The sequence below is a fragment of the Engraulis encrasicolus genome, chromosome 13 (assembly GCF_034702125.1).
Source record: "Engraulis encrasicolus isolate BLACKSEA-1 chromosome 13, IST_EnEncr_1.0, whole genome shotgun sequence".
NCBI classification, from domain to species: domain Eukaryota; kingdom Metazoa; phylum Chordata; class Actinopteri; order Clupeiformes; family Engraulidae; genus Engraulis; species Engraulis encrasicolus.
In genome coordinates, this window is record NC_085869.1 from 48930697 (window position 1) to 48938196 (window position 7500).

General features: G+C 46.9%; 1 protein-coding gene and 1 long non-coding RNA gene across 3 annotated transcripts in view; one reads left to right on the forward strand and one right to left on the reverse strand.

Moving 5' to 3' along the window:
• Positions 1-7500, forward strand: part of LOC134461321 (diacylglycerol kinase beta) — a 167480-nt gene that overhangs the window by 91627 nt on the left and 68353 nt on the right. The gene's annotated exons all lie outside the window — the stretch shown is intronic.
• Positions 6494-7193, reverse strand: LOC134461851 (uncharacterized). The gene is made up of 2 exons (XR_010037432.1): positions 6964-7193; positions 6494-6586 (listed from the first exon to the last, which is right to left on the reverse strand). It is a non-coding gene; the product is annotated as an uncharacterized LOC134461851 (long non-coding RNA).

Genomic DNA, 7500 nt, shown 5'->3' on the forward strand with positions numbered 1-7500 from the left:
CGTTCCGAGCATGACTTCATTCCAGTAAGCTGCTTGCATCTTGCATGTGAATGACAAGCGAAATAAGAGATAATTAAATCATTATAATCATGTGTCATTATTGCATCTGCGCTCTGGCAGGAAGTGGCCCACTTGGCCGTCGTAATTGAACTGCCGCAAAAAATCACTGGCTCTGAAAAGTGACCTGATTATTAGGGCTCCTATAGTAACTCCCTCTGCCTGCCTGGCTCTGTGTGTGTGTCTGTGTGTGTGTGTCTGTGTGTGTGTGTGTGTGTGTGTGTGTGTGTGTGTGTGTGTGCGTGTGCGTGTGCGTGTGCGTGTGCGTGTGCGTGTGTGAGCTGTATAGTATTATTAATTTAGCATCTATCATCATCATCATCATCATCGTACAGGGTAGTACGCAGAAATGAAGTTTAATTGCCCTTGAAAGTAATGTACTCTAACAAGAACGTACATGTTAATATGACTATAAAGAATTGTGAAATATATTGAACAGCAATTAGAAAAAAACGTGGTTATTTAAGAAATTTAAGAAAACCCGAAATAAATAGTACATCAGTAACTAATATGTACACATGCGGTGCAGCCTGAGAGAGCCACATCCTCCTCCAGGCATGTGTGGTTCAAAGGCATCACTCTGCGTATCCGTATCCGTGTGAGCGTCACAGCGGTGTATTAACTCATTATCAAGGCCGCTCCCGAAAAAAAACGCTAAACTCCGTTCTCACTCGGCTAGCCAATGATTAATTTCGCTCTTTTTTTAGACAGAGAGGGGCCAGCGCTATAAATAGCCTGGGCTGCCTTCAGTGCGAAACGTTTTCCCCCGTCCCAAACTCCTAATGTACTATTCTGCCACTGTCGTGTCGGGCCTGCAAGGCAGTAAGAGAGGGAGATTGAGTGAGTGAGTACGTGAGCTCCTGTTTCGACTGCCAGGTACCCCAGGCGGCAATTTAAGGAGGGGGTGTGTATGTGTGGGGGGGGGGGGTTGGGAGGTTGTCCAAAAATAGCCGAGCTGACTGACAAAAAAAAAAAAAAACGGGTCTGTCCAACACAGGTGATGTGGAGCTGTGTAATGGCTGTAGCAGCCAGCAGCAGGTTAGGCAGGGGGGGGCAGTGTTCAGGTGTCGCACACATGCAGAACAGTCACACACGAACACACATAGGGAACGCATACTTGCTGTATGCATACATAGGTGCACACATCCGTGTGTACATACTGTACTTACCCACACATGCACACACACACAAAGTCAAGTATACACAAACAGTCATCTCCACACACACACTTGCATGCATGGACGCACACTCACACACACGCTCACACACACACACACACACACACACACACACACACACACACACACACACACACACACACACACACACACACATACACACACACACACGCACACGCACACATGCACATACAGAAAGAGAGAGTGAGAGAGAGAGAGAGGCCCACAAAGCATACCCATATACTGTATACACAAAACCCAACACAAACACACATGCATATGCAAATAAGAAATCATTACATTTCTACATCTTGCCCTTATTCATATACTTTATGCTGCAACATGACTCTGCATCAGAATCAGATAGGCCCAAGTCAATATGGGCAGTGGTGAAATATAGTAATATAAGAAATATAGTTTTACTGTCATGTAGGCAAACATATAAATGGATACATGCAGACACACACATGTAATAAATATGTAAAAAGCATTAGCATACACATGAGACTCGTTCTCTCTCTCTCGCTCTCTCGCTCTCTCTCTCTCTCTCTCTCTCTCTCTCTCTCTCTCTCTCTCTCTCTCTCTCTCTCTCTCTCCCTCTCTCCCGCACACACGCACATGAACACATGCACACACACATACAGACACAAAAAATGCACACATTTTTTTCAGCGTGCCATACTGCAGCGCCATTATGTAAGCTACTCTCCCACTGACTCCCAGCGCTGGCAAGGTTTCCATAGCTGTCAGCATGTTCGAGCCATCTGCCCCACGTCAAACTCACATTACAGAAACATGCGGCATAGAAAATACATTGTCAGATCTATTAAACGGGGGTAAGGGGTAGGGGTACAGTAGGCTGCTCTCAAAAGTTCCATCCTCAAAATAAAGTCTCAATTCATTTGAGAACCATGCACCATGCAATGCATTGCAGATTTATTTTTTCCCTAACCAAGTCCTCCATTCATGCTCTGCGTTGTGCATGCATAATTGATTGAGACTTCCTTTTACAATTCCATAGAGCATTGCGTCTCCCAAACAACCCACTTCGTGTTGGTCTGTTATTAACTCTAAATTGTCGCTTGTTTATAACCAGTTTGAACAACATGAATGCATAAAAAAATGCATTTCCCTTTATTATCGTCTCCAAATCGTTGCTTGCTTATAAGCAGTGTGAACAAAACAGCATTTCACGGGAAAAGAAGAGGATATGTGGGAAGTGGGAACGCACTGCGAGACAAGGGGCGAAGGAGCAAGACAGTCTTTTGCAAACCACATAAACAAAAGCAGCCAATGTGGGAAGGATGATCAGAAACACATTAGGCAGAGCCGTACAATATAGACACACAAAGCTTTTAGACAGTAATAGACAATCATTTGCATTCATGGCTGTTCTAGGCTTGTATTGCTCCCAGCAAGGGGCGATTTAAACACTGTGTGTGTGTGTGTGCGTGTGCTTGTGTGTTTGTGTGTGTGTGTGCGTGTGTTTGTGCGTGTGTGTGTGTGTGTGTGCGTGTGCGTTTGTGTGTGTGTGTGTGTGTGTGTGTGCGCGCGCGTGCATACGTGCGTGTATTTGCTTCTGTGCGTGCATCTGACCGTGCATCGGTGTATGTGTGTCCCGAGGGTTGGGTGGGGAGGAGAGTTTGTTGGTCCGTTCATTCGGACAGAGCACAATGCCCAGTCTGTGCCCCTCTTCTCTCTCCACTCCCAGTCCCACCGCCCGCCTGGTCTTGTGATGGGGTAGGCAAGCAGTGCCAGGAGGAGCTGGGCTGGGGTATACTGTATGGCCTGAAATGCCTGGCTGCCAGTCCCCATAAGGCGCAGCAGCATGTTTGCCTTTTGTTTTTGTTCCCATCTGACGAGGGCCCCCGATAGATCACCCATCCATCCTCATCCATCCTCCAGTAGCCGCCACCACCACCACCAAAACATACCAAAACATTCAAAACAAACCATCCATCTCTGTCCACTTAAAGACAGATTCAGTATCGCTCAGCTCTGCATGCCAGATGTACCGGTACTGTAGTTGCTTTTTCTAACTAGGGGCCAGTCTGTTCAAAACATGATGCCACTGGAGTGGTAATGTTTATATCTAGTGTAAGTTTTAGACTGTAGTTTCAAAAAGCCATACTGTGGTTGGAACACAAAGGCCCAGTACTATATCTTACATGCTGTGCTGGCTGTCAAGCTGCCTCTCCTCTCTCTCTCTCTCTCTCTCTCTCTCTCTCTCTCTCTCTCTCTCTCTCTCTCTCTCTCTCTCTCTTCTCTCTCTCTCTCTCTCTCTCTCTCTCTCTCTCTCTCTCTCTCTCTCTCTCTCTCTCCTGTCTCTGTATAACTATCTTTTTTCCTCTCGTCTCTTGCTGCCTCTCCTCCCACTGTCTTACTCCACATCCATCTGTCTTTCTGACTGTCTCTACTTTCTCTGATTGTCTCAACAGTACAGTATACAGTACAGTTCGCTCTACAGTATCTCTCCTTGGTCTGTCTCTTTCATTCTGTCTCTTTATCTCTCCCTCTCTACATCGCCCTCACCGTCTCTCTCTCACATCTTCTGTCTCTCTTTCTCCTTCTCCCTGTTGGTGCATTTGCACTGCATGCATGGGTTGCATTGTATTTTTTTTTGTGTTCCTGGTTATGAGTGGTTGGTCTGAGGGGGTCGCTAGTGGGCTGCCCTGACCCAGTGGCTACGGCAGTGGGCCAACGGTCAGGGACATGGGAGAAGGAGGCGAGGCGAGGAGAGGAGAGGAGAGGAGAGGAGAGGAGAGGAGAGGAGAGGAAAGGAGGGGAGAGGAGAGGAGAGGAGAGGAGAGGAGAGGAGGGGAGGGGAGAAGAGGAGAGGAGAGGAGAGGAGAGGAGAGGAGAGGAGAGGAGATGAGAGGAGCAGAGGCGAGGGGAGGAGCAGAGGAGAGGAGAGGACAGGAGGGCAGAGAGGCATAGGAGAGAAGAAAGGAGAGGAGAGAGGGAAGCGAGGGGAGAGGGAGGAAAGGAGAGAGAATGGGTGGATAGAGAGCTAGGACAGTGGGGCAGCGGTCAGGGGCCTGGTTGCAATAGGAGAGGAGAGGAGGGGTGAAAGGCAGAAGAGAAGGAGAGGGGGAATGGGAGGAACAGGAGAGAGGAGAGGAGAGGAGAGGAGGGGAGGGGTGAAAGGCAGAAGAGAAGGAGAGGGGGAATGGGAGGAACAGGAGAGAGGGAAGAGAGAGGAGAGGAGAGATAATTAGGGGGATAGAGAGCTACAGCAGAGAACCAGCGCTCTGGGACCTGGGGGAAAGAGGAGAGGAGAGGAAGGGATAGAGGAGAAGAGAGAGTGAGTGAGGAGAGAAGGAGGAGAGGAGAGAGGGAAGAGGAGAGAGAGGGGGTATAGAGAGCTAAGGCATAAGGCTTGGGGACCACGGGGGAGGAAGAGAGGAGAAAGGGATAGAAACAGGAGAGGAGCAGTGAGGAGAGGAAAGAGAGAAAGAGGGGGATATAAAACTACAGCAGAGGGTCGGCACTGAGGGAGCGGGAGGAGGGGAGGGAATAGGGAAGAAGAGATAGAAGGAGGAGAGGAGGATACAGGAGAGGAGAGCGAGGTAGGGACAAGAGAAGCGAGGAAAGAGAACTAAAGAGTAGAGGATAGAGAGGAAAGAGCAGAACGGATAGCGGAGGAGAGTGGAGCTAGAATAGAGAGAGAGAGAGAGAGAGAGAGAGAGAGAGAGAGAGAGAGTGAGTGCGCAAGCAGATGGTCACACATCGGGTGCCAGTGACACCTGAGCAAAGCAGGCCACTGACTCACTCTGCTGATGTAATCATTAGCGACTTAGCCCAGCACCAGCTCCAGCCAGCCTCGGGCCCAGCAGAGCAGCAGGGCCCCCCCACCCCCTGAGCCCCTGGACACCAAGCTGGACCGGGCTGGGCTGGACCGTCCCCGCACAGCACGGCCGCCACCGTGCCACCAACCAACCGGACACGCCCCATGTGGGCCCCTGCCTTATAGCGGCTTCCGATTTTTTTTGTTGTTTTGTTTTTTTGGGGTTTTTTTCTTGCTCGTTTTTCTCTCTTTTGGCTCAGTTAGTGAGTGACTAGAGTACAGCATAAATCTAGGACGGATGGGGATAGGATGGGACGGTGTAGGGAGGAGGGGTCTGGTTGGATTGGGTTGGGTTGGGGAGGGGTGGGATGGGAGTCGGGTGGTGGTGATGGTGGGAGAGAGGAAGCGTCTGGTTTTAAATCTCCAACAGGTTGCGTGAGCAGCTAATAAAGCCCAGTCCAGACTGACAGCCAGGGCCCGTAGCATGGAGGCAACATGCGATTGCCCATCATCTGCTTCAGTTGTACAGTGTGCGTGTGTGTGTGTGTGCGTGTGTGTGTGTGTGTGTGCGTGCGTGTGTGTGTGTGTGTGTGTGTGTGTGTGTGTGTGTGTGTGTGTGTGTGTGTGTGTGTGTGTGTGTGTGTGTGTGTGTGTGTGTGTGTGCGCGCGCACATGCGTGTGTGCATGTGTGTTTGTGCATGTACAGTATGTGTGTTGTTCGTGCACATGTGCTTATAGGATGTTTGTGATATGTTTGTACGTGTACATGCGTGCATGTGTGTTTGTGTGCATGCATGAGTGTATTTATGTCTGTTTATGTTTATTTCTGTTTATAAATAATAACGGCAACACTTTACTTTACGGATCGCTAATAAGGTGTTAATTTCATACTAATTTCTCAGTAATTTCAGTCTAATTTTATGGTAATAACTGCTTGTTATTAGTAATAACAGCAAAATAACCATATGGTTTCCGGTGCAATTACACTATAATTTCTCATTAATAACAGCAAAAATAACCATACAGTTTCCAGTGCAATTATGCTGTAGTTTCTAGTTAATAGTAGGCTAATGGAAACAGCTACTGTGTCATCATAGTAGTTAGGTGGTAGGTATGCCAGTAACTAAACGGTATCAGCCGAAGTAGTTTCATACTAATTAGGCTACATCAGGGCCGTAATGTGCAATATTCCCTCTTCCTATGTTATAGCATAGAAACGACCACCCAAGCATCCTTGTATTATTTCTGCTTAATTACCTTGTAAACAATTGAGTAGTTATATGGAAATAAGATAGAATCAGGGCCGTAAAATGCATTATCACCTATTCCACTCAATTTTATGGAAATTACATATTTTCATGGTCTTAAAATGTCTTATTTCTTATTTCCACTCAATTACTTAGTTATTATCATTTTTAATACAATATAGACTAGCCTACTATGAAGTGATTCAAGTACACAGACAAACACATTGTGTGCAAAACTTTATTTATTTTTCCAATCAGTTATGAGATTCATGTTCACTGATGTGAAGTTGTCAATCTGCCACCATCCAGAGGAAGTCCTGTGAACACAAACAAACAGAGAAGTCAACTGCAAGACCGGTTTCACCACGTTTATTTTTTTATGTTATCAATTCACCATCGCTAAATTTGCTTCTGAAATGCAGTACCATGTTAAATGCACGTTGTAAATCTTCCTCAGGCTGACATCGTTGCTGATTTACAAAGGCAAACTCTAGCTAGCACCTAGCTTCAGTCATTGAAAACATGGTGGGCAGAGCTAGCTAGTGGTTTCCATTGTAAAGGTACTTCTGTATGCCGTTTCATTTCCAGAACAAACATAAACCTAACACTAACTCATAAAACATGTTTGCATAAGGCTAAAGTAATTCGACGATTGAAGGTGGATTAAATCAACATCAAGACCATTTTAGCTCACCTTGAAAGTTACCCTGGTTGCTGCCTGCGTGCGACTGCGAAAGCACTGTGTGGTGCGTCTCAAACTCCACCCTTGTGTGTCAGGGTACTCAATTAAACAACGTCAGCGTCTCTGAGCCATACTGCAAGCAGAGCGGGCAGCGTACAACTAGAACGAGTGTGCTTGAAGTACAGAAGTATACTGATTGGGACGCTCCTGTTCTGCAGTAACCAAACTTTCGTTGCCTAGCAACAACAGGACTCATGGTTTCAAATCGTACGTACAATAGTACAAAATAGTACAAAAACAATAGTATAAAAAGATTTGGGAACCTAAAAATAGAAAGTTAACAATCGGACCACAATGCATAGAACTAAGCCCTGCTATAATAAATTCTAGATTTGAAAACCTCAAGAGACCCTGCCCTTCTAACATCCAGGGGAAGATTATTCCACAAGGAAGGTGCACAGAAGGCGAAAGCTCTGTAGCTAACTGACGTCTTCCACACCTCTGGGATGGACAGGAGTTCAGCATGCATACGGACCGCAGAAACCGAGC